The sequence below is a fragment of the Caretta caretta genome, chromosome 4 (assembly GCF_965140235.1).
Source record: "Caretta caretta isolate rCarCar2 chromosome 4, rCarCar1.hap1, whole genome shotgun sequence".
In the NCBI taxonomy this organism is placed as follows: Eukaryota; Metazoa; Chordata; order Testudines; family Cheloniidae; genus Caretta; species Caretta caretta.
The window spans coordinates 65,830,172-65,856,935 of record NC_134209.1 but is presented as its reverse complement, the minus strand read 5'-3'; positions in this window follow the sequence as shown (position 1 = coordinate 65,856,935).

Below are 26,764 nucleotides of genomic sequence, written 5' to 3'. Positions count from 1 at the left end.
CAGATTACTTTCCTCTGCTCACCAGAATCACCTCTGTCTTGCTTGGGTTCAGCTACAGCCAGCTGTTCATCATCCATGAGCTGATCTCATTCAAACACTGGGCCATCCTTGCAGTAGTGCTGTGGTAGTATTGGATGAAGGCTAGGTAGAGCTGTGTATCATATTGCTAGCACTTGAGTCCATGTCACTTGACCAGTTTACCTAATGGCTGCATGCAGATATTGAAAAGGACGGGAGAGAGCTTGTGGAACTCCACAGGAGGAGGTTGAGTGTTAGAGGTGGAGTTTCCCATCACTATTCATTGAGTGTGTCCTCCAGGAAGACTCAAACTATTTTAGCACATTACTCTGGACTCCTGCCATCTCTCTCAAGCAAGATAGCAGTGTCTCATGGTCAATAGTGTCAAATACCGCATGAAGGTCCAGGAGGATTGAGACTGAATGTCCACTCCCTCCTATCCATTGACAGGAGACCATCCTGGAGTGGTTTCAGTTCTGTGTCCCCACCCTGAAACAGGATTGTGCCAAGACTAGAACGTTAGCTTCAGTTAGATGAGCTTGTAGTTGGTCTTTGGCTAGCTTTTCTATGAGCTTGCTCTGGAAGGGAAGATTTGACACTGGGCAGTAGTTGACAAGAACAATGTATCCATAGTAGGTTTCTTCAGTATTAGTCAGACTGCTGTGTGTTTTGAAGGAAGAAAGGAAAATTCCTTGTCTGAATAATTCACTATTCTTTCTCTTTGAAGGATGACTCAGGGTGAGGGAAGTGGGAGAAGGGTGGCATTGTACAAAAGCATACTTGCAAAACAGGGTATTCTAAGTCTCTAAGTTAGGAAATGGAAAGAAAAGAAGATGAAAATTTTGTGGAGGGCAATAACTTTGTTAGAGAGAGAACAGGCATTCCTGAAGGAGCAGGGAAATAGAGGGTGGAGGGTAGGACAGTAGGGATAGGACTGGTGGGGCAGAAAGGATGACGGGGAGGACGTGGGATGGAGCAAAATCGTGGGATAAGAGGAAGTCCATGATTGGGGTACAAGTCACCAGATGCAAGCAAAACATATCCAAGGAAGAATAGAGGTGCAATGTGGATTTGTGAAACAGCCTTCTACAGGACCTCCATGTACCATAGAGGCTCCTGAGCAGGATTTATGCCTTGTTTACATTTAGCATGTTGGGATTTATATTTCCTCTGGAGTAATAATTACATCCAAATCTTTCATCAGACAATGTCAACTGCCATGTTTTGGATTTGATTAATATAACAAGAAGTTGCTATTATTTCTTTGTTTATGATGTACAGAGACAGCCTTTTGAGTTGTATTTTTGTTTTTGTTTTGTTTTGAACTCATGTCGTCATTCATTAGCAGTACACAATCAGGTCCTTTGTTTTAGTTCAGCTTTATTCCTATGTCCTCATGTGATATTGCTAGGCACAAAGAGTGCTGACTTTTTTTTTGTCTTTATTCTTCATCATTTAATGCCACACAGATTGTGTGACGAGAAGTTGTCAACATCATCATTTACAGATATAATAACTGTACAGATGTATACATCTGTATTTACAGGTAGAATAAATGCACTGCAGTTGATTTGTCATTTAATAGCCTTTAAATGATCTCACCCTTTCTGGCTGCATTTTTCCTCATTATTTACTATGCTTCCCAATAGCTTATCATCCATTCCTAACTACTCTTTTCTTGGTCTTTAATTTTCTGAGACAGCTGTCCTCTTAATAGTGAAATTCTAGGGGGAAAAGATTCCACAAACACTAGCAAATAGGTCCCATAACTAGATATGCTCACTTACCTTTCTAGGACATGGACTGTTCTATCTTTGTTTGCACAGCACCTGGTACAAAGAAACCCTGAATGTGATCAGGGCCCCTGGATTCTACTCTAATATAGGTCTCAGAGGAACAGCCATGTTAGTCTGTATTCGCAAAAAGAAAAGGAGTACTTGTGGCACCTTAGAGACTAACCAATTTATTTGAGCATGAGCTTTCGTGAGCTACTGATGAAGTGAGCTGTAGCTCACGAAAGCTCATGCTCAAATAAATTGGTTAGTCTCTAAGGTGCCACAAGTACTCCTTTTCTTTTTACTCTAATATAGAAATAGCATTTTGGATAAATTAAAAGAAAAATTAGTTGATTCCATCCATGCAGTGAGGCATATTCTTATACTGATGGGTGGGAATGCACACAGAACTCTCAGATCTGGCTCACAGGATGTGGTATTTGTATATGTTCACATGGGGCCAAAACTTAGAATTATAGAATTGGAAGGGACCTCGAGAGGTCATCTAGTGCAGTCCCTTGCATTCAAGGCAGGACTAAGTATTATCTAGACCATCCCTGACAGGTGTTTGTCTAACCTGCTCTTAAAAATCCCCAATGATGGAGATTCTACAACCTCCCTAGGCAATTTATTCCAGTGCTTAACCACTCTGACAGTTAGGAAGTTTTTCCTAATGTCCAACCTAAACCGTCCTTGCTGCAAATCAAGCCCATTGCTTCTTGTCCTATCCTCAGAGGTTAAGAAGAACAATTTTTCTCCCTCTTCCTTGTAACAACCTTTTATGTACTTGAAAACTGTTATCATGTCCCCTCTCAGTCTTCTCTTCTCCAGACTAAACAAACCCATTTTTTTCCAATCTTCTGTCATAGGTCATGTTTGCTAGACCTTCAATCATTTTTGTTGCTCTTCTCTGGACTTTCTCCAGTTTGTCCACATCTTTCCTGAAATGTGGTGCCTAGAGGTGGACACAATATTTTAGTTGAGGCCATATCAGCAGAGAGTAGAGTAGAAGAATTACTTCTTGTGTCTTGCTTACAACACTTCTGCTAATATATCCCAGAATGATGTTTGCTTTTTCTGCAATAGTGTTACACTGACTCATATATAGCTTGCGATCCACTATGATCACCAGATCCCTTTCTTCAGTACTCCTTCCTAGGAAGTCCATTTCCCATTTTGTATGTGTGCAATTGATTGTTCCTTCCTAAGTGGAGTAATTTTGCATTTGTCTTTACTGAATTTCATCCTATTTACTTCAGACCATTTCTCCAGGTTGTCCACATCATTTTGAATTTTAATCCTATCCTCCAAAGCACTTGCAACCCCCCTCCCAGCTTGGTCCATTGAAGCCAGAAGAAGTTTTGCCATGTAGGGCAAGGATTTGTCCCTTGATCTTCATGCCAAGTTTTCTAAAGCAGATGCATGGCTAGTCCAGGAAAAATGTGTGTGCCAATCAGGTAAACGTACTCTTGCCTACCTACCTACCTGCACACAAATCAGGGGTTTTGCAGGCACAAACTTCCTATGAAACCTTGTCTCTTAATGCGTTTCTTCTCCATCTTGTTGTCAGTTCTGTAATTGTTTATGCTGATGTACAGAAGTCACAGTGGGAGAAGACTGAATGGCCAGAGCACAATCAGAAAAAATGATGCCATGGTGCGGGGTCAGGAACAGTCAGTAAGTCAACACCACAAGCCAAACACAGACTTATCGGGGGTCCAGCAAGGCCAAAGACTTCCCTTCTGGGCCTTTCCTTTCCTTCAAGGAGGCCTGGGGAATCTCTCCCGTTCACCTGAACTTTCAAACAGATTGGTATATTCAAATCAGAGGGAGTAACCAGTCCCAGATGGCTGAGTGGATTAAAAGTTTGTAGCCTGAGGTTCCCTTTCCCTCAGGGATGCTCTGATACTGTTACTCTCTGGCAGCTAGGCTGTAGATCTCTGGCTCCTGGTATCCAGTTCCTTCCAGGCTTAAAAGAAAAATCCTTCCTCTATCACAGAAGCCCTCTCTCTGAAGCCTGCTTCTTCTCTTTTTTATTTTCAGTTTCTCTTTTGAGTATTCCCCCTAAACTTTTAGCAGGCATTGCACAGCTGAACTGACTATCTGCAGGCCTGATTGTTAGCCCCTTTCTGCCTTAACCTATTAGAGAATTTGTACACCCTGTTGTGGTTGGTTAGTTACTTTCAAACTATAATTCAAAGCTTGAACACACCTACAACCTGGCCTACCCTGGCTAAAATGGCCATGTGCAGAAATCCCTATGCATTGAAATTACAGTACACTGTATGTGAGTAGACCAGATTTTCTTATGTTGATAACTGTTAAAATATTAGTGTGTGTGACTTTAATACACTGTGTATATAAAAAGGTTATCTCTGTAAGCTGGAGAGGGAATGTATATAAAAGAAAGTAGCATTACAACAACTCTGAAAAGTTGTTTAGCAGACTGAACCCAGCTTTGTGGTTTATTGTGGAAATCATCCAACGAGCTATTTTACATGTTCACGTTTCTTTGCTTGATAAAAAGTAATTTATTTGTTCTTTTTTGTATTCAAACAGCAGTTAAGGAAGCCTGTACCTTATTTCAATCATAAATAATTCTGCTGATTGCTTTTACATGTTTTAAAAAAAATCCAAACTTCAGAATACATCGATAGTTCTGGAGTCTGAGGTCCTAGAAATGTAAACAACAATTACAGCACAGGCACTGGTAATGTAACCTTCCCTATATTGCTCTTTTAATGTGCTGTCTTGGAAGGGGGCAACTGGTTGGGGCCAAAGAGTCTTATGGTAATGGGTTAAAACTCCATTTTATTCACTGTAAGAAAGAATGTATCCTGCTAACTGGACCAGCAAAACAACACTGTGTTTTGTTGCCTTTAACTTCTCTCTCTAAAACACTAGATTACTGCATGAAAGTTTTCACTGGCTAAACATTTGAGGTCCAAGTCAGTAGTATCATCCCAGGCTGTGACCTTTTCATTAGCTAAATAGGATTTGTCCAGGGGTCAGAGAACTACTAAGGAAAACGCAGGTGGTGTAAGAAGTGGTGACAATTATAAAGTGGTACTTTTCCCACTAAGTCAGTACTGAATACCTTCCATAGGATCTACTGTGTCTCTGGATACAGTTTCCGAGGCAGGCAAAACAGGGGTCCTGACCACTTTTACTCTTTAAGGGACAGCTTGTCCCTGGCTCTAACACAGATGTGGGAAGGGCACACAAGGAGCCTTCCCTTGCTTGTACTCTCCAAGCAAAGGAAAGGTACCTCAGCCCTTTTATACTCTGTTTTTGCATCCCTAGAGAGCAAAATAACTCAGAGGAAAAGTTGGGCATGGGGTTGTGGTCCTGCCACTCCATACAAGTCTGTAGAGTGGCTAGCTGCACATAAAGAAACACGCTGTGCTATCCAGAGGGCATAAGATGCCCTGGAGATGAATGGCACATAAATATTTCAAAAGAATGGGTGTGTATTCTCTATGCTCCCGGGAGCTAGAGAAAGATATTTGCTCCCTGAGGCACAATCCCTCCGGAACACCCGCTGGGGCATGGTGGCTCCATACATCGTCACAATCCGGCTATGAAGATCAGCTGACCTTTTTTGCATGAACAGAGCTATTAGCCACAATGTTCAGCCCGAATACCAGTTTGAGCAATCACATTTTGTCTGAGTAAATTCTATCTGTAGGTTCGATGGCTCTGCTATTCTTAATCTCCTGGCCAAATTGTAGTAATGTTGTTGTTTGCTGTTAAATGGCTGCTGAACTTCATAGTTGGCTACATTTCCACCAGTGGGTGAAGTGATTTCTGTGTATATATAATTGTGTGTATTTGTGGATCATAATTTCTAAAGCATTTTAGGATCAAAAAGACTGAGGAATACTCAATAACATTTGCATGGCAAAAGGGCAGCATAAATGACTGTGTGCTGAATGCTGTCCTGAGTTTGTAATATTCCCATTCATCAAGCAGGGTGCGTTAGTGGTTTTATCTCTATCCATTTTGCTACCTAGCCCACATATGGTTATTTATTAACCTTAATCAGGAAACTATTTTGCCATTGATAAATCATAGCTTTTATTTATGGGAATTATATGGATGTAATGGGGTGCCCTCACCTATCGTAAGCACCCCCTTCTGGTCAGGTGTGGGCCTGCTGTTTCTTAGTTCCTGGAACAGGATGGCTCCCACCTCTTGCAAGCCCCCTACCCCCTTGGCCGATGGCTTCTTCAGCGGATCTTCAGTGACTCAGCCCTCCAGCTGAGTCTCAGACACTGCCTGTATGTGGAACAGAACAAACCCCTTCTGGGGTATATCATCTTTACTTTCAGACTAGGCTTCCTCCCTGGAGACACTGCCCTCTATATCAGTCCAACAAGGCCCGTTGTGGTACCCTCCATTGGTGTGTTCTTTTTGGCAGCCTCCCCCTGGGTTCAGTCTTTAATCAGACCAATAAGACCCATCACAGTATCCTTGCTTGGCCTTGCTAGGTTCTGTGCTCATTCCTTGCTTGGTCCCTTCAGCCAGCCAGGAGCTCTTTCTTGGGGCTTGTCTACACTGGCAAGTTTTGTCGATGAAACTAATGTTGACACGAAAACATCTACAAAAGCAAAGTCGCCAAAGTAAGTCTACATTTGCTCCCTCTGTCGACAGATCCTGTCCACCATTGTCAACAGCATGAGCAATGCACTGTGGGTATGTATCCCACAGTGCCTGGCAACACCATCTGTTGCTAAGTGTTGTGGAAAGGTGGAAACGGAGTGCAGCACATTCTGGGATGTGCAAAATGTCCTGTCATGCATCGCTTTGTGTCCCAGCCCTCCAATGGTTTCTGGCTTCCTTTCGCACAATTCTGTCTTTCCTTTTGTGCCGTTTTTCCAACTGTCAGTCTTTGTAGTGTGCGCCAGCATCTGCAGTGAGAGAGGATGGATCCCACACGTCTCTCCTATGTGCTGTTGACTGTCATGAGGACATCGTGCATGGCAGCAGAGTTACTCGCAAAGTTACCGACAGAGGATGAATCGCAGGCACCCGAGTGTGATATAGACAGCAGCAATGTATCAGTGCTTTTGACATTCAGAGCAGCTGCATGCAGTAGACCGTCACTTTTGGGCTAGGGAAACAAACACTGATTGGTGGGATCACATTGTCATGCAGGTGTGGGATGACAACCAGTGGGTACGGAACTTTAGGATGGATAAAGCAACCTTCATGGAGCTATGTGATGAGCTGGCCCCCACCTGCGGCACAAGGACACCAGAATGAGAGTTGCCCTTTCGATAGAGAATTGTGTTGCAATCACTATGTGGAAGCTGGTGAATCCAGGCTGCTACCGGTCAGTTGCAAATCAATTTGGAGTGGGGAAGTCCACTGTTAGGGCTGTATTTCTCCAACTGTGCAGGGCAATAAATCGCATCTTGCTGCAGAGGACTGTGACTCTGGGAAATGTGCATAAAATAGTGGATGGCTTTGCAGAGATGAGTTTCCCTCACTGTGGCGGGGCAAATGATGGCACACACATTCCAATTTTAGTGCCAGACCACCTTGCCTCAGAATACATCAGTAGGAAAGGATACTACTCCATGGTGTTGCAGGCGCTTGTGGATCACCAGGGGCATTTAACAGACATCAGTACAGGCTGGTCTGGAAAGGTGCATGACACATGCATCTTCAGGAACAGTGGCCTGTACAGAAAGCTGCAGGTGGGGACTTTCTTTCCAGACCAGAAGATCACAGTGGGGGATGTGGAAATGCCCACAGTAATCCTGGGAGACCCAGCTTACCCCTTACAGCCCTGGCTCATGAAACCTTACACAGAGCACCTGGACATCAGCAAGGAGCATTTTAACAGGCTGAGCAGGTGCCGCATGGTAGTTGAATGTGTCTTTGGCTGTTTGAAAGCTTGCTGGAGGTGTCTCAATGGCAGGCTAGACCTTACCAAGGATAATATTCCCGTGGTCATAGCCACATGCTGCACTTTGCATAATCTGTGTGAATCTAAGGGTGAAATGTTTGCTCAGGTGTGGAGCACTGAGGCAGAGCACTTGGCTGCACCGTTTGAACAGCCGGATGCTCGGGCTGTCAGAGGAGCCCAGAGGGCTCCTATTAAGATCAGAGAGGCTTTGAGGAGCCACTTTGACAATGAGGGGCACTAACGCATCTGCTTTGGAGTTGCTTCCCTGGTGCATCCATGTACAATTTTGGGGCCCAAGATCCATGCAACAAAATGCTTTAGAAGCCTGTTCCCGCGAGTGAATTGATTGCTATACGCTTTTTGTAGAACACAGAATAAAAACGCTGTACCATTAAATACCTTAGCCTTTATTTATTGTTAAAAAGGGTAAAACCTCACAACTGTGTGTAGCTCCAGCTATCATTGTTCAAGCTGTGAGGGGGGGTGGAGTGATGGGGAAACTCAGGAGTGCTGTGAAGTGAAAAGGGATGTGTGGGCATAGAGAGGGGTGGGATTGGCAAGGAATTGTACATATGCATGTGCTGCCATGGAGGTCGACCACGGAACTGCTCAGTCTGCAGCTGTATCAAAGACTTGAGCATTTCTGTCTGATCCTCCATAACTTTTATCATTCTCTCTCTCACTTGCCTAGCAAATGCTGCATTGGCTTCCCAGTACTCTGTGTTCCCTGGCCTGTCTCTCATCAGGCTGAAGCACCTCCCTGAACATGTCTTCTTTGCTGCATCTCTGCTTCTGCCTTATCTGCTGAAGCCGGTTAGCAGGGGTGCCTGGTGTGTTCCTCAAGGTCTTGGCGGCTGTGGACAATGCACAGAAGAGGGATTGTTACATTCCAGCAAACAATTGAAACATTTCGGTAACAAGGGCCTTTTGCAACTAGTAGCAATCAGTTTCTCACTGACTCCAGGCAGGCACACAGCTCCGTGAGCACCCCAATCATGGTGAGTGTCGGGAGTGGGGGGAAGGCAGTTGTGCGTACGGACAAAACTGTCACAGCTTGCAGGGCAGCTGTACAGAAAACTCATTCTAAAATTATCACACGCTTTTTCACAGGTGGCTAACCTGCTTGCTGACATCTCACTGCTGCGGGTGAGCAAGGAAACCAGGACACCACTACTGCATGCTTGCAGCTTTCACCCCGGTCTATATGCAGCTCAGCTATGTGCTGCTTTGGTCCCAGCTCCAGGGATTGCTAAATGGCATTGTACAGTTTCCTACAATGGGGGAACTAACAAGGCTGCAATCCCTTGGAATCTACTGCAGAGGATTAACAAGTACCTCTTGGAAACTTTCCAGAGCCTCTCTCTGGAGGATTCCCTGCAGGTCTCTATGTCCATCCACACCCTGCTTGGCCATGCAGATTAGTACAGGGCAATGTCCAGCTCACATAAAACACTACCTGCCTCCCACTTTTCGATTCCCTACACAAGCCACAGCAACTTACGCGGTGTCTCATCTGCTTTCTGCCCCATAGAGCACTTCTGGAGTGGAGAAAAGTTTCTGGCTGCCTGGCCCACCGGATGACCCCGTTGGGAGCTCCACATCCTCTTCCAGCTCCACAATTTCAGCCTCCGGGTTACCCCCCTGGCTATCGGTGGTGGAGGTGTGGTCACCGAGGATAGCATTCAGCTCCTTAGCAGCAGCAGGTCTTAGCTGCACCACCAGAGCGATGTTTTGCCTCCTGCACCTTATGGTATGCCTGCCTCACCTCCTTTATCTTTGCTGTGCACTGCTGCGTGTCCCGATCATAGCCCTTTTCACACAAGCCTCAAGAAATTTGCCCATATGTGTCCCGATTCCTATGGGTCAATCGCAGCTGTGACTGAACAGACTCTTCTCCCCATATACTGATCAGATCCAACAGCTCAGCGGTGGTCCTAGCGGGAGCGTGTTTGGTGCAATAGCCAGCCATGTTTACCTGGGAAGCCACCTGGGAAGCTCACATGGGAAACCAGCAAGCAGGAAATGAGATTTAAAATTCCCCGGCTTGCAAGGGGGAGGGGCGGGTTGGCTGCAGGGCAGCGGAGTTCAAACTGTTGACCAGAGGCAGCATGGGAATTGTGGGACACTTTCTGGAGGCCAAAAAAATAAAAAGTGTCTACACTGGCTGTTCGTTGGCAATAAAGGGAGGGGAAAAGACAAAAGTCTCTCGTAGGGATGAAAGTTTTTTGTCGCCAAAGGTTGGCTTTTTTTGGACAAAAGTCCCATTTCAGTGTGTATGCTATCGCTGTTTTGTCGCAAAAACTTGCCTTTTGGCAACAAAATTTGCCAGTGTAGACTAGCCTTTAGCTTCCCCTCAATCATCGTCAGCCCAATCTGGGCTCAGCCTTCCCACACTGAGCTATCCATGGTCCTGTTGTTCTTCCAGCCAGCCAGGAATCCAGGCCTCTCTCTTCCAACTCCAGGCAGCAACTGACTGCTCTTTCTCTGTTGCTTCTTTTTTATAAGGCCCTCCTTGCCCTTGATTGGCCACTCCAGCATCCCCTCCAATTGGCTGCTTCCCCTGAAGCCACTCTACGCTGCCTGGAGGACTTCTCTGCTCTTTCCTGGGGCAGGGTGAGGCAGGGCTGCAAGGCCTCCAGATCTAGTCCATCCTGTCACAATGGATCAACAGGATAATAAGACATTGGTTTTTATCCTTCATTCAAGCTTTGCTCTTTGTGTTGGCTTTCAAATACACAATTAATTTCTTTACATGTGCCAGGATTGATCTCATTACAAACTAAATGGAAATATCTGATGACTATTATTCATCTCATACTACAGAGTCCCAGTACAATCTTATAATAGTTAAATACGCATATATTTAAGGATCGTACTTCAGAAATATTGCCTGTGGAGTCAATCAGATTGGATGAGTGGCATACAGTATGTGGATGGGTTTTAATGACCACTGTTGGTTTTAGTTATGACTTAGCTAAGTAACTATTTACTAAATATGAATACATGTTAAATTTTTTCCAATTACTTCTTAAAAGTAGCCCAGTTTCAATATCTTCATAGTTAGGCCCTAACCCTACGGAGGGATCCATGTGAGTAGTCCCTTACACCCATATGATGAGGATCTTAATTTGTGAATGGGGCAGGGGTCAATAAGAACTACTGTTCTGATATTTCACAGCAAGAAATCCTGTTTGATTCTGCAGTTTTCAATTCAGGGAAGGAAGTTTAGTTTGAATGCATGAAAAAGGTGGGAAACTTTCAAAACTGTAATGTAAGTTATATGGAAAATAGGTTTTTCAGTTGGTTAAACCATAGAAATTAACCATAATTTGTCATTGTACTTCCCTTTAATAGTCAGCTATGTATAAAAAATACAGCTCTAAAAATGAACTGACTCACCAGACAGCATTTACTTCTGGGAAAAGGCCAACCTACAAATATTTAACCATATCACAAACTATCTTTATATTCTGTAGTTTAAGATGTATCCTGCTTATTTGTTAAATGTCTAATTGTACGTAGTAAGATGGTCATTCCTATTACAGATTTTAAAAAGTGGTTGTATACTTGTGAAGAAAATACCAGTACAGAAACAAACATAAGATACAGAACCATGAAATCTAATGTCCTCTCTACAGTCCCTATTCAGGACAGCACTTGAGCATGTCATCCTATTGACAGTCAGTGACATCCTATTGACATCAAGGGAACTTAAATACACACTTAAGTGCTGTTCTAATTTGGAACCATTGTGCATAATTTCTACTACGATTGGAGTAATGAACTAGTAACTCTTGCAACTGGTCTAAGACATTTTATAAGACCCAGTAGTAACAAGCAGGAGAGACCTTACAAATATATAAAGGAGTGTAAGCACCTATACAATATAGATAAAGTAATGAACTCCATTTCCTTAAGTAAAACCAGTTAACTAATGTTAACACTATAGCAATCTCTTTCAACTGTTGAGAAAATCTGAGATTATGCCATTAAGTGACTGCGAGAAATATAAATGTGTTGTAAACTGTCTCCTATATATTTCCACTTTCTCTCCGCAACTTCTCTATAATTAACACCTCTCTTTATCTTGTTCTTCTTGACTATCTTTGTTCTTTTCAAGTTAAATAATTTAATACCTTCTCTTCCTCTCGTTTAAGCTCTTTATCTTGTGATCCACGTTCCTTTATACTGAAATCTCTGCTGTCTAAATGCATAATCAGATGACATCCATAACTGTAGAATTTAAAAACCCCAGCACATTCACTAAAAACATCTAACTGTGTAGTTATTAGACATCAAGGTATGTCATGCACGTGAGAGGATGAATACACAAAAGAAAGAGAAATTTAAGAGGCTGAATGTGCTGCAGAGGGAGCCAACTTCTAGATATTACTTAAGAATTACCTATATTGGATGTTCACATTAAGGGCTTGTCTACACGAGTGAGCTTACAGCGGCACAGCTGTACTGTTGCAGCTGTGTCACTGTAAGATCACTCGTGTAGCCACTCTATGCCAACAGAGGAGAGCTCTCCCATCGACAAAACAAAATCACCTCCATAAGCAGCGGTAGCTATTTCAGCGGGAGAAGCTCTCCCACCAACATAGCGCTGTCCACACTGGCGCTTCTGTCCGTGTAATTTATGTAACTCGGGAGAGAGGGGTTCACACCCCGGAGCGACATACGCTTTATACCAACAAAAGTGATAGTTTAGACAAGCCCTAAATTCAGAGTGGTGCATTCTATTACTCTCTATCTTTTAAAATATGAAAAATGGTTACTGTTGACAAAATCCTGTTCACTGTACACAAATAGTCCTGTTGACATCAGTAGAGCTACTTGTGCGAGTCAAGCAGCCAGGATTTGGTTCCACATAGCTATATATCTCATGATGCTATTGGATCTTGCAGAAGGACGTGCAAAGGGCATAAAGAGGCAGAAAAAGCATCTGGAAGTCTCTGAGGGGTATCACACATTCTTTTCTGGAAAAAAACAGAACAAGTTTGAAGGTTAGTAATGTGAAAACTGAGAGACACTATACAGTTTTCAACTGGTGTGCTGTGTCTAAGCCATAACCAGATTTATCCTATAATATTTCCAGAGTATAATGGACAATACACCTGCAGATGCACCAGCTGATGCTGAGATCTGGTCAGATCCCATTAGCTGATTAGGATACTCAAGGGAGCTGCATGGGAAAATCCTGAGGAAAGCCTAGTTATTGCATGAAGTGGGTGTGGGTGATTCAGTATCTGCCACTCTGCCCTGAGTTAACACTGAACAATTTCTATAGGACATGATAATGTTAGAGGTGCTGTCTTGCAGTACAGAGAAAATCACAGTCATGGTCTTTGAATGATACCTTCTTAGAGTTTTCCTCCTCCCTAGCCCCATTCTGTGGGTGAAGTTGATCTGGCCCTATAATATCAAAGCTCAGTGACTAAAATATGCTATATTTTACTTAGAAGACCCACATGCCAAGAGACATAGTAATATCTGGGAAACAGATTTTAGATTAGAAAACAAACACTGAAAAATAATTAGGGATAAGTTATGGATTCAATCTATGAAAACATCTCTGCATAAGCCCTCTGAACATGCAGTGTAAAATACTGCATAGATCCTAACATCCAAAGTCTATAATAAAATGAGCAGCAGATACAGGTCTATGCCGGCAATGAAATTCAGCAATTGGCAAGTTCTAGCACATGATTAGAGTATCCCAAAGTTCAGATCTTCTAGAAACAAGTTGTTAAACAAAGCAACCTGATAGTCTCTTGTAAAAAAGAATGTTTATTGTGTTATTTGGCATAGACAAAAAGTTGACCCTTTTGGTGACTGGTGCCAGACTTGTTATTGCACCCCACAGACTAGCCTCTTTCTTTCCAATCTCAGCAACTGGTACCATAAAGAATGATATTCTGGATGTGGAAAAATTTACTTGCATGGAATATGATAAAAATGATGGCTACCTGGCTAATTAGCATCCTTCTCATAACTATATTCTGAATCTGATACCCACTCGGCTATCGCAGCTAGCTTATTCTTCCCTTTACCTTATTGATCTTCTCTGATATTGCTGTGTATTTTACTCCTAGCAGTTATTCAGTGGGTATTTTCTTGTTGCCAATACTCTGTCAGTGATTTGTTATCCTATTTCTGTTTTTTTGCTGTCATTCTCAATTTTTTTTTTAAAGCCAGAAGACATGGATGAAACATTAATTTCCTTTGTTTTTAAAAAATCATAAAGTTGCCCATTCTACAATGGGTAGGCCAGTCCCAATTTCAACTGGCCGATGCCTTCACCTTGAAGACTAATGTGCAGGGTATTAGTAAGTTCAGGATTGAATTCAGGAACAGAAAACCTTTTTGCTATAGAGATTTGTTATTGTTCCAGAGGACCAATCAAAAACAGGGACATATCATGCAAACTGTCTTTAGAGATAGTTTCAAAATCTATTCTACAGAAAGGCATGTGCTAGTGTTGTATTACTAAAAAGAAAAGGAGTACTTGCGGCACCTTAGAGACTAACAAATTTATTTGAGCATTAGCTTTCGTGAGCTACAGCTCACTTCATCGGATGCATTCAGTGGATTGAATGCATCCGATGAAGTGAGCTGTAGCTCACGAAAGCTAATGCTCAAATAAATTTGTTAGTCTCTAAGGTGCCGCAAGTACTCCTTTTCTTTTTGCGAATACAGACTAACACAGCTGCTACTCTGAAACCTGTTGTATTACTATGTACTTTGGTGCTGATGCTGCAAATAGTCCCACAGATTCTAATGTGGGTTTCATTATTGCATATTTGTAAGATCAGGCCCAATGTAACAAAGGTAAACTATAAACTGTAGAAGTCTGAGTAACTTAACATCATTTGTAGATAAACTGATGTATATTATTTCACACCTCTACACTTTCAATGCAGTCATGGGGGATTTAGCCATGCAACTCAGAGTCAAAAGCATTGAGAAAACTGAAACTCTTGCAAGACTTTGGAATTGTAAGGGACAGCATCCAGTTTCTTTACTTTTACAACAGTCTGCATAGCATGCACAGAAGAGATTTTGGCTAAGCCATAACAATGGGTAAACTGAGTTTTAGCATACATAGACAAAGTGTCCACAGAGACCTGCTTTCATCAGTGATGTGAATGACGTAAGACTGGAGTAACGTAGTGGCAAATCAGGCCCTCTAAGCATGTTATGAAAATTATCAATGGAATTGAGGGCCAACACTGAATAACTGGCTCTCTTTTTTAGCATGTGCTAACAACTACACATGTACATCTCAAGCACAAATATTGTGGATGCATTGGCTGGATTTTGCATGTGCCAGTTACATCAACAAGACAAATCTGCCTGCACATACAGTTGTAAATGCACAAGTGAAGGCTAGGTGGAGGCAACTTACAGGCTGTTTTAAAAAATTACAAGGAAGCTTAGTGGCTAGACATAAAATGACTAGTTGAAACAATAGTAAAGAATAAAATTGTCAGACACATAGAAGAACATAAATTGTTGCGCAAAAGTCAACATGGTTTCTGTAAATGGAGATCATGTTTTACTAATCTATTAGAAAAAAGAGAGTACTTGTGGCACTTTTGAGACTAACAAGTTTATTTGCAAATAAGCTTTCGAAAGCTTATGCTCAAATAAATTTGTTAGTCTCTAAGCCCTGCTCTACACTAGGACTTTAGGTCGAATTTAGCAGCGTTAAATCGATGTAAACCTGCACCCGTCCACACAATGAAGCCCTTTATTTCAACTTAAAGGGCTCTTAAAATCGATTTCCTTACTCCACCCCTGACAAGTGGATTAGCGCTTAAATCGACGTTGCCGGCTCGAATTTGGGGTACTGTGGACACAATTCGATGGTATTGGCCTCCGGGAGCTATCCCAGAGTACTCCATTCTGACCACTCTGGACAGCGCTCTCAACTCAGATGCACTGGCCAGGTAGACAGGAAAAGAACCGCGAACTTTTGAATCTCATTTCCTGTTTGGCCAGCGTGGCAGGCTGCAGGTGACCATGCAGAGCTCATCAGCACAGGTGACCATGATGGAGTCCCAGAATCGCAAAAGAGCTCCAGCATGGACCGAACGGGAGGTACGGGATCTGATCGCTGTTTGGGGAGAGGAATCCGTGCTATCAGAACTCCGTTCCAGTTTTCGAAATGCCAAAACCTTTGTGAAAATCTCCCAGGGCATGAAGGACAGAGGCCATAACAGGGACCCGAAGCAGTGCCGCGTGAAACTGAAGGAGCTGAGGCAAGCCTACCAGAGAGGCGAACAGCCGCTCTGGGTCAGAGCCCCAAACATGCCGCTTCTATGATGAGCTGCATGCCATTTTAGGGGGTTCAGCCACCACTACCCCAGCCGTGTTGTTTGACTCCTTCAATGGAGATGGAGGCAATACGGAAGTAGGTTTTGGGGACGAAGAAGATAGCTCACAGCAAGCAAGCGGAGAAACCAGTTTTCCCGACAGCCAGGAACTGTTTCTCACCCTAGACCTGGAGCCAGTACCCCCCGAACCCACCCAAGGCTGCCTCCTGGACTCAGCAGGCGGAGAAGGGACCTCTGGTGAGTGTACCTTTTAAAATGCTATACATGGTTTAAAAGCAAGCATGTGAAAGGATTACTTTGCCCTGGCATTTGCGGTTCTGCGTTTGCAAAAGGTTTCTGGGGAGGGCAGCCTTATTTCGTCCTTCATGGTAGGACACTTTACCACTCCAGGCCAGTAACACGTACTCGGGAATCACTGTAGAACAAAGCATTGCAGTGTGTGTTTGCTGGCATTCAACCAAAATCCGTTCACGCGGTGGGAGGAGGCAAAATGCGACCTTGTAAAGAAAGCACATGTGCTATGTATGTAATGTTAACAGCAAGGTTTACCCTGAAAGAGTGTAGCGACTGTTTTATAAAATGTGTCTTTTTAAATACCGCTGTCCCTTTTTTTTTCTCCACCAGCTGCATGTGTTTCAATGATCACAGGATCTTCTCCTTCCCAGAGGCTAGTGAAGCTTAGAAAGAAAAAAAAACGCACTCGCGATGAAATGTTCTCCGAGCTCATGCTGTCCTCCCACACTGACAGAGCACAGACGAATGCGTGGAGGCAAATAATGTCAGAGTGCAGGAAAGCACAAAATGACCGGGAGGAGAGGTGGAGGGCTGAAGAGAGTAAGTGGCGGGCTGAAGACAGGGCTGAAGCTCAAATGTGGCGGCAGCGTGATGAGAGGAGGCAGGATTCAATGCTGAGGCTGCTGCAGGACCAAACCAGTATGCTCCAGTGTATGGTTGAGCTGCAGCAAAGGCAGCTGGAGCACAGACTGCCACTGCAGCCCCTCTGTAACCAACCGCCCTCCTCCCCAAGTTCCATAGCCTCCACACCCAGACGCCCAAGAACGCGGTGGGGGGGCCTCCGGCCAACCAGCCACTCCACCACAGAGGATTGCCCAAAAAAAAGAAGGCTGTCATTCAATAAATTTTAAAGTTGTAAACTTTTAAAGTGCTGTGCTTAAAGTGCTGTGTGGCATTTTCCTTCCCTCCTCCACCACCCCTCCTGGGATACCTTGGTAGTCATCCCCCTATTTGTGTGATGAATGAATAACGAATGCATGAATGTGAAGCAACAATGACTTTATTGGCTCTGCAAGCGGTGATCGAAGGGAGGAGGGGAGGGTGGTTAGCTTACAGGGAAGTAGAGTGAACCAAGGGGCGGGGGGGTTCATCAAGGAGAAACAAACAGAACTTTCACACCGTAGCCTGGCCAGTCATGAAACTGTTTTTCAAAGCTTCTCTGATGCGTACCGCGCCCTCCTGTGCTCTTCTAACCGCCCTGGTGTCTGGCTGCACGTAACCAGCAGCCAGGCGATTTGCCTCAACCTCCCACCCCGCCATAAACGTCTCCCCCTTACTCTCACAGTTATTGTGGAGCACACAGCAAGCAGTAATAACAGTGGGAATATTGGTTTCGCTGAGGTCTAAGCGAGTCAGTAAACTGCGCCAGCGCGCCTTTAAACGTCCAAATGCACATTCTACCACCATTCTGCACTTGCTCAGCCTGTAGTTGAACAGCTCCTGACCACTGTCCAGGCTGCCTGTGTATGGCTTCATGAGCCATGGCATTAAGGGGTAGGCTGGGTCCCCAAGGATACATATAGGCATTTCAACATCCCCAACAGTTATTTTCTGGTCTGGGAATAAAGTCCCTTCCTGCAGCTTTTGAAACAGACCAGAGTTCCTGAAGATGCGAGCATCATGCACCTTTCCCGGCCATCCCACGTTGATGTTGGTGAAACGTCCCTTGTGATCCACCAGAGCTTGCAGCACTATCGAAAAGTACCCCTTGCGGTTTATGTACTCGGCGGCTTGGTGCTCCGGTGCCAAGATAGGGATATGGGTTCCGTCTATAGCCCCACCACAGTTAGGGAATCCCATTGCAGCAAAGCCATCCACTATGACCTGCACATTTCCCAGGGTCACTACCCTTGATATCAGCAGATCTTTGATTGCGTGGGCTACTTGCATCACAGCAGCCCCCACAGTAGATTTGCCCACTCCAAATTGATTCCCAACTGACCGGTAGCTGTCTGGCATTGCAAGCTTCCACAGGGCTATCGCCACTCGCTTCTCAACTGTGAGGGCTGCTCTCATCTTGGTATTCATGCGCTTCAGGGCAGGGGAAAGCAAGTCACAAAGTTCCATGAAAGTGCCCTTACGCATGTGAAAGTTTCGTAGCCACTGGGAATCGTCCCAGACCTGCAACACTATGCGGTCCCACCAGTCTGTGCTTGTTTCCCGAGCCCAGAATCGGCGTTCCACAGCATGAACCTGCCCCATTAGCACCATGATGCATGCATTGTCAGGGCCCATGCTTTCAGAGAAATCTGTGTCCATGTCCTGATCACTCACGGGACCGCGCTGACGTCGCCTCCTTGCCCGGTATCGTGTTGCCATGTTCTGGTGCTGCATATACTGCTGAATAATGCGTGTGGTGGTTAATGTGCTCCTAATTGCCAAAGTGAGCTGAGCGGGCTCCATGCTTGCCGTGGTATGGCGTCCGCACAGAAAAAAGGCGCGGAACGATTGTCTGCCGTTGCTCTGACGGAGGGAGGGGCGACTGACGACACGGCTTACAGGGTTGGCTTCAGGGAGCTAAAATCAACAAAGGGGGTGCCTGTACATCAAGGAGTATTTCAGGCAGGACTGCACGGAGGGTTCCAATAAGAAATGGTGCACCTAAGTTATCGTTGTTATTGGAACAAGGAGGTTAGCCTGGCCTCTGATTGATACATGGCTAGATTTACCTCGCTGCACCTTCTCTGTGAGTGACTGCAGTGTGACCTAGAGGAATGAGTCCCCTAGACAGGGGAGGAGGCAAATGAGTACAAAACAAATCTGGTCTATTTCTTGTTTTGACCCACTCCATCTATCTTTTACATCTTTGGCTGGCAGCAGACGGTGCAGAAGGACTGCATGCCATCCACATCTCATGGCTGCTCGGCAGAAGATGGTACAGTACGACTGCTAGCCATCCCCATCTCTTGCCTGCCTGGCAGAAGATGGTGCAATACGACTGCTAGCAATCCTCATCTCTTGCCTGCCTGGCAGAAGATGGTACAGTACGACTGCTACCAGTCCGTATCGCCTGCCCGCTCACCATAAGACGGTTCAATAGGACTGACTGCAGGACTAAAGAGAATGACCTGGTCAAGTCACTCCAAATTTAGTCCCTGCGCCCATGTCTGCCCAGGCGCTCCCAGCCGACGCGGCCAGGAGCACCTCGGACACAATGAGGACGACTACCAATCGTATTGCACCGTCTGCTGCCAGAAGGCAATGGGTTGCTGCTACTGTGCAGCAAAGCCGTACCGCGTCTGCCAGCACCCAGGAGACATAGGGTGACGGTTACCTGAGCGGGCTCCATGCTTGCTGTGGTATGGCGTCTGCACAGGTAACTCAGGAAAAAAGGCGCGAAATTATTGTCTGCCCTTGCTTTCACGGAGGGAGGGAAGGAACGGGGGCCTGACGACACGTACCCAGAACCACCCGCGACAATGTTTTAGCCGCATCAGAGTGCTCCATTGTGACTGCTCTGGACAGCACTCTCAGATGCCCGATTGTTTGCCATTGCTCTGACGCTGGGAGGGGCGCTTACAGGGTTGACTTCAGGGAGCTAAAATCAACAAAGGGGGTGGCTTTACATCAAGGAGTATTTCAGGCAGGACTTCACGGAGGGTTCCAATAAGAAATGGTGCACCTAAGTTATTGTCCTTATTGGAACAAGAAGGTTAGCCTGGCCTCTGATTGATACATGGCTAGATTTACCTCGCTGCACCTTCTCTGTAAGTGACTGCAGTGTGATCTAGAAGAATGAGTCCCCTAGACAGGGGAGGGGGGGAAGCAAATGAGTACAAAACAAATCTGGTCTATTTCTTGTTTTGATCCACTCCATCTATCTTTTACATCTTTGGCTGTCAGCAGACGGTGCAGAAGGACTGCATGCCATCCACAGCTCATGGCTGCTCGGCAGAAGATGGTACAGTACGACTGCTAGCAGTCCGTATCGCCTGCCTGCTCACCATAAGACGGTTCAATAGGACTGACTGCAGGACTAAAGAGAATGACCTGGTCAAGTCACTCCAAATTTAGTCCCTGTGCCCATGTCTGCCCAGGCGCTCCTGATCGACCTCACAGAGGCGACCAGGAGCACCTCAGACATGACGATGACGGCTACCAGTCGTACTGTACCGTCTGCTGCCACAAGGCAAGGGGTTGCTGCTACTGTGTAGCAATGCCGTACCGCGTCTGCCAGCACCCAGGAGACATAGGGTGACGGTTACCTGAGCGGGCTCCATGCTTGCCATGGTATGGCGTCTGCACAGGTAACTCAGGAAAAAAGACGTGAAATGATTGTCTGCCCTTGCTTTCACGGGGGGAGGGAGGGAACGGGGGGCTGACGATATATACCCAGAACCACCCGCGACAATGTTTTAGCCCCATCAGGCATTGGGATCTCAACCCAGAATTCCAATGGGCAGCGGAGACTGCGGGAACTGTGGGATAGCTACCCACAGTGCAACGCTCCGGAAGTCGACGCTTGCCTCGGTACTGTGGAAGCGCTCCGCCGAGTTAATGCACTTAATGCACTTAGAGCATTTTCTGTGGGGACACACACACTCGAATTTATAAAACCGATTTCTAAAAAACAGACTTCTATAAATTCGACCTTATTCCGTAGTGTAGACATACCCTAAGGTGCCACAAGTACTCCTTTTTCTTTTTGCGGATACAGACTAACAGGGTTGTTACTCTGTAATCTATTAGAATTCTTTGAGGGGGTCAACAAACATGTGGACAAGGGGGATCCAGTGGACATAGTGTACTTAGATTTCCAGAAAGCCTTTGACAAGGTCCCTCACCAAAGGCTCTTACGTAAATTAAGTTGTCATGGATAAGTGGGAAGTTCCTTTCATGGATTGAGAACGAGTTAAGACAGGGAACAAAGGGTAGGAATAAATGGTAAATTTTCAGAATGGAGAGGGGTAACTAGTGGTGTTCCCCAGGGGTCAGTCCCAGGACCAGTCCTATTCCATTTAATCATAAATGATCTGGAGAAAGGGGTAAACAGTGAGGTGGCAAAATTTGCAGATGATACTAAACTGCTCAAGATAGTTAAGACCAAAGCAGACTGTGAAGAACTTCAAAAAGATCTCACAAAACTAAGTGATTGGGCAACAAAATTGCAAAGGAAATTTAATGTGGATAAATGTAAAATAATGCACATTGGAAAAAATAACCCCAACTATACATACAATATGATGGGGGGCTAATTTAGCTACAACTATTCAGGAGATGGAGTCATTGTGGATAGTTCTCTGAAGATGTCCACGCAGTGTGCAGCAGCAGTCAAAAAAGCAAACGGGATGTTACGAATAATTTAAAAAGGGATAGAGAATAAGACGGAGAATATCTTATTGCTCTTATATAAATCCATGGTACTCCCACATCTTGAATACTGTGTCCAGATGTGGTCCCCTCATCTCAAAAAAGATATACTGCCATTAGAAGAGGTTCAGAAAAGGGCAACTAAAATGATTAGGGGTTTGGAATGGGTCCCATATGAGGAGAGATTAAAGAGGCTAGGCCTTTTCAGCTTGGAAAAGAGGAGAATAAGGGGGGGGGGAATATGATAGAGGTATAAAAATCATGAGTGGTGTGGAGAAAGTGAATAAGGAAAAGTTATTTACTTGTTCCCATAATATAAGAACTAGGGGCCACCAAATGAAATTAAAGGGTAGCAGGTTTAAAACAAATAAAAGGAAGTTCTTCACTCAGCACACAGTCAACCTATGGAACTCCTTGCCTGAGGAGGTTGTGAAGGCTAGGACTATAACAGGGTTTAAAAGAGAACTGGATAAATTCATGGAGGTTAAGTCCATTAATGGCTATGAGCCAGGATGGGTAAGGAATGGTGTCCCTAGCATCCGTTTGTCAGAGGGTGGAGATGGATGGCAGGAGAGAGATCACTAAATCATTATCATAGAATCATAGAATATCAGGGTTGGAAGGGACCTCAGGAGGTCATCTAGTCCAAACCCCTGCTCAAAGCAGGACCAATTCCCAATTAAATCATCCCAGCCAGGGCTTTGTCAAGCCGGACCTTAAAAACTTCTAAGGAAGGAGATTCTACCTCCTCCCTAGGTAACACATTCCAGTGTTTCACCACCCTCCTAGTGAAAAAGATTTTCCTAATATCCAACCTAAACCTCCCCCACTGCAACTTGAGACCATTACTCCTTGTCCTGTCCTCTTCTACCACTGAGAATAGTCTAGAACCATCCTCTCTGGAACCACCTCTCAGGTAGTTGAAAGCAGCTATCAAATCCCCCCTCATTCTTCTCTTCCGCAGACTAAACAATCCCAGTTCCCTCAGCCTCTCCTCATAACTCATGTGTTCCATACCCCTAATCATTTTTGTTGCCCTTCGCTGGACTCTCTCCAATTTATCCACATCCTTCTTGTAATGTGGGGCCCAAAACTGGACACAGTACTCCAGATGAGGCCTCACCAATGTCGAATAGAGGAGGATGATCACGTCCCTCGATCTGCTCGCTATGCCCCTACTTATACATCCCAAAATGCCTTTGGCCTTCTTGGCAACAAGGGCACACTGCTGACTCATATCCAGCTTCTCGTCCACTGTCACCCCTAGGTCCTTTTCCGCAGAACTGCTGCCTAGCCATTCGGCCCCTAGTCTGTAGCGGTGCATTGGGTTCTTCCGTACTAAGTGCAGGACCCTGCACTTATCTTTATTGAATCTCATCCGATTTCTTTTGGCCCAATCCTCCAATTTGTCTAGGTCCCTCTGTATCCTATCCCTGCCCTCCAGCGTATCTACCACTCCTCCCAGTTTAGTATCATTCGCAAATTTGCTGAGAGTGCAATCCACACCATCCTCCAGATCATTTATGAAGATATTGAACAAAACCAGCCCCAGGACCGACCCCTGGGGCACTCCACTTGACACTGGCTGCCAACTAGACATGGAGCCATTGATCACTACCCGTTGAGCCCGACAATCTAGCCAACTTTCAACCCACCTTATAGTGCATGCATCCAGCCCATACTTCTTTAACTTGCTGACAAGAATACTGTGGGAGACCGTGTCAAAAGCTTTGCTAAAGTCAAGAAACAATACATCCACTGCTTTCCCTTCATCCACAGAACCAGTAATCTCATCATAGAAGGCGATTAGATTAGTCAGGCATGACCTTCCCTTGGTGAATCCATGCTGACTGTTCCTGATCACTGTCCTCTCATGTAAGTGCTTCAGGATTGATTCCTTGAGGACCTGCTCCATGATTTTTTCCGGGGACTGAGGTGAGGCTGACTGGCCTGTAGTTCCCAGGATCCTCCTTCTTCCCTTTTTTAAAGATTGGCACTACATTAGCCTTTTTCCAGTCATCCGGGACTTCCCCCGTTCGCCACGAGTTTTCAAAGACAATGGCCAATGGCTCTGCAATCACAGCCGCCAATTCCTTTAGCACTCTTGGATGCAACGTGTCCGGCCCCATGGACTTGTGCACGTCCAGCTTTTCTAAATAGTCCCTAACCACCTCTTTCTCCACAGAGGGCTGGCCATCTACTCCCCATGCTGTGATGCCCAGTGCAGCAGTCTGAGAGCTGACCTTGTTAGTGAAGACAGAGGCAAAAAAAGCATTGAGTACATTAGCTTTTTCCACATCCTCTGTCACTAGGTTGCCTCCCTCATTCAGTAAGGGGCCCACGCTTTCCTTGGCTTTCTTCTTGTTGCCAACATACCTGAAGAAACCCTTCTTGTTACTCTTGACATCTCTGGCTAGCTGCAGCTCCAGGTGCGATTTGGCCCTCCTGATTTCATTCCTACATGCCCGAGCAATATTTTTATACTCTTCCCTGGTCATATGTCCAACCTTCCACTTCTTGTAAGCTTCTTTTTTATGTTTAAGATCCGCTAGGATTTCACCGTTAACCCAAGCTGGTCGCCTGCCATATTTACTATTCTTTCGACACATCGGGATGGTTTGTCCCTGTAACCTCAACAGGGATTCCTTGAAATACAGCCAGCTCTCCTGGACTCATTTCCCCTTCATGTTAGTCCCCCCATCCGTTCCCTGAGGGAGTTGAAGTCTGTTTTCCTGAAGTCCAGGGTCCGTATCCTGCTGCTTACCTTTCTTCCCTGTGTCAGGATCCTGAACTCAACCAACTCATGGTCACTGCCTCCCAGATTCCCATCCACTTTTGCTTCCCCCACTAATTCTTCCCGGTTTGTGAGCAGCAGGTCGAGAAAAGCTCCCCCCCAGTTGGCTCCTCTAGCACTTGCACCAGGAAATTGTCCCCTACATTTTCCAAAAACTTCCTGGATTGTCTATGCACCGCTGTATTGCTCTCCCAGCAGATATCAGGAAAATTAAAGTCACCCATGAGAACCAGGGCGTGCGATCTAGTAGCTTCTGCGAGTTGCTGGAAGAAAGCCTCATCCACCTCATTCCCCTGGTCCGGTGGTCTATAGCAGACTCCCACCACTACCTCACTCTTGTTGCTCACACTTCTAAACTTAATCCAGAGACGCTCAGGTTTTTCTGCAATTTCGTACGGGAGCTCTGAGCAGTCATATTGATCCCTTACATACAGTGCTACTCCCCCACCTTTTCTGCCCTGCCTGTCCTTCCTGAACAGTTTATAACCATCCATGACAGTACTCCAGTCATGCGAGTTATCCCAACAAGTCTCTGTTATTCCAATCACGTCATAATTCCTTGACATCACCAGGACCTCCAGTTCTCCCTGCTGTTAGCTGTTAGGTTCACTCCCTCTGGGACACGTGGCATTGGCCACTGTCAGTAGACAGGATACTGGGCTGGATGGACCTTTGGTCTAACCCGGTATGGCCTTGCTTATGTTCTTATGATTCTATCTATGTCATTATTAAGGTTGCAGCTAAGCTGTGTCAGTAGTAATACCAGGTATTATTATCTGTATAGCATCTTATTATTGGCACTTTTCATTATAAGACCCTGGTTCAGTAGCTTATAGTTCTGCAAAACTTTAAATATTTAGGCTGTAATTTTCCACAACGGGTGTCTCCCTCAGGCTGATTTTTTTTTTTTAATTTCAGCCATTTCTGAGATGCCCAGGCAGTGTGGAGGAGAGGCCTGCCTGATTCAAATTCAGAAAGGACAAGAGTCAAACATGGGGTGGAGGGAGTAGATTGGGACATGGAGTACATGTGGAGAAACAGGGCTGGAGACTGGTGAGATGTGGGGAGAGGGAAACTGGGTATGGGCTTGGAGGGGAGCGTGGGTCAAGGAGCCCAGCGAGAAGACTATGAGCCTGGATGAGAAGCCCTTGGAGGGAGATTTGGACTGGATCCAGTGGAGATGGAAAACATAGGTGGGGGCATGTGGAGGTGACTGGATGCCAGAGTTGGGGAGAGAGATTGGCTGAGAAGCTGGGAATAGGGGCTGGGACTTGGACTGGTTGAGCAAGGAGACTGGGGACAAGGAATTGGGAGTTTGTGTGGGGAACTAGGTATGATTAGGAGGGGGACTGGGACTGGGATTCCAGAGCAGTGAGAGTAGGAGTTGTTCGCTAAAGGGACTGAAAAGTCAAGCCTCAGGAGTGGAGACTATGACTAGCTAGGTGAGCAGGATGGGGTAAAGAGGAGAAAAGACTAGGGCAATAGATGGTAGGAGAGTATGGGCACAAGTAGTGATGCCCGGGGGAATGAGCAGAAGAGTCTGTGCCCGCCACAGAACACTCCCCTCCAGAGCCTGGAATAAAAATATCGCAGCCTCTCACCATTCCTTTGCTCCCAGGAAATAGCAGTGAAACCCACTGCCAAAGTATGTCTCTCATCCCCTATTAGCCCTAGTCCACTAGAGAATGACAACCTACTATGAGGGTCATTCAGAAAGTGTCTGGCCTGATGATGCCCCTTCATATGCCTCAATAAAAAACTGGGCTCCTGAAGTTAAGTGAGGGAGAATCAGCACCGAGAATGAACCAATGTCAGGACACCCCAAATGGGCCACCTTATCAGAAAAAGTTGATGCAATCCACAAGATGGTGATCAATGACAGAAGATCAACAGTCAGGCACATAGCTCAAACAGTGGGCCTCAGCACTGGGTCTGTTCACACCATCCTCAGTGAAGACTTGGGGCATAAGAAAGTGCTGTGGAAAGTTGAATCAAGGAGTGGTGCTTCTCCAGGCCAGTGCATCACCCCACAGCACTGTGACCACAGCAACCAAATGCGGCTTTCAGCTGCTTTCCCAGATTTGGCTCTCTCAGACTGCTACCTGTTCCCTAAGTTGAAGGAAGACCTTTGTGGGAAGAGTTTCAATGATGATAATGAAGTGATCGTAGCAGTTGCACATACAGGACAACGACTTCTACAAGATGGTCACAGCCAAGCTGAAGCTGCACTGGACCAACAACACTGATGTCAAGGGGGACTATATTTAAAAAAATAAACAAACAATTGAATGAAAATTATGTTTTTTTTTCTTTGTCA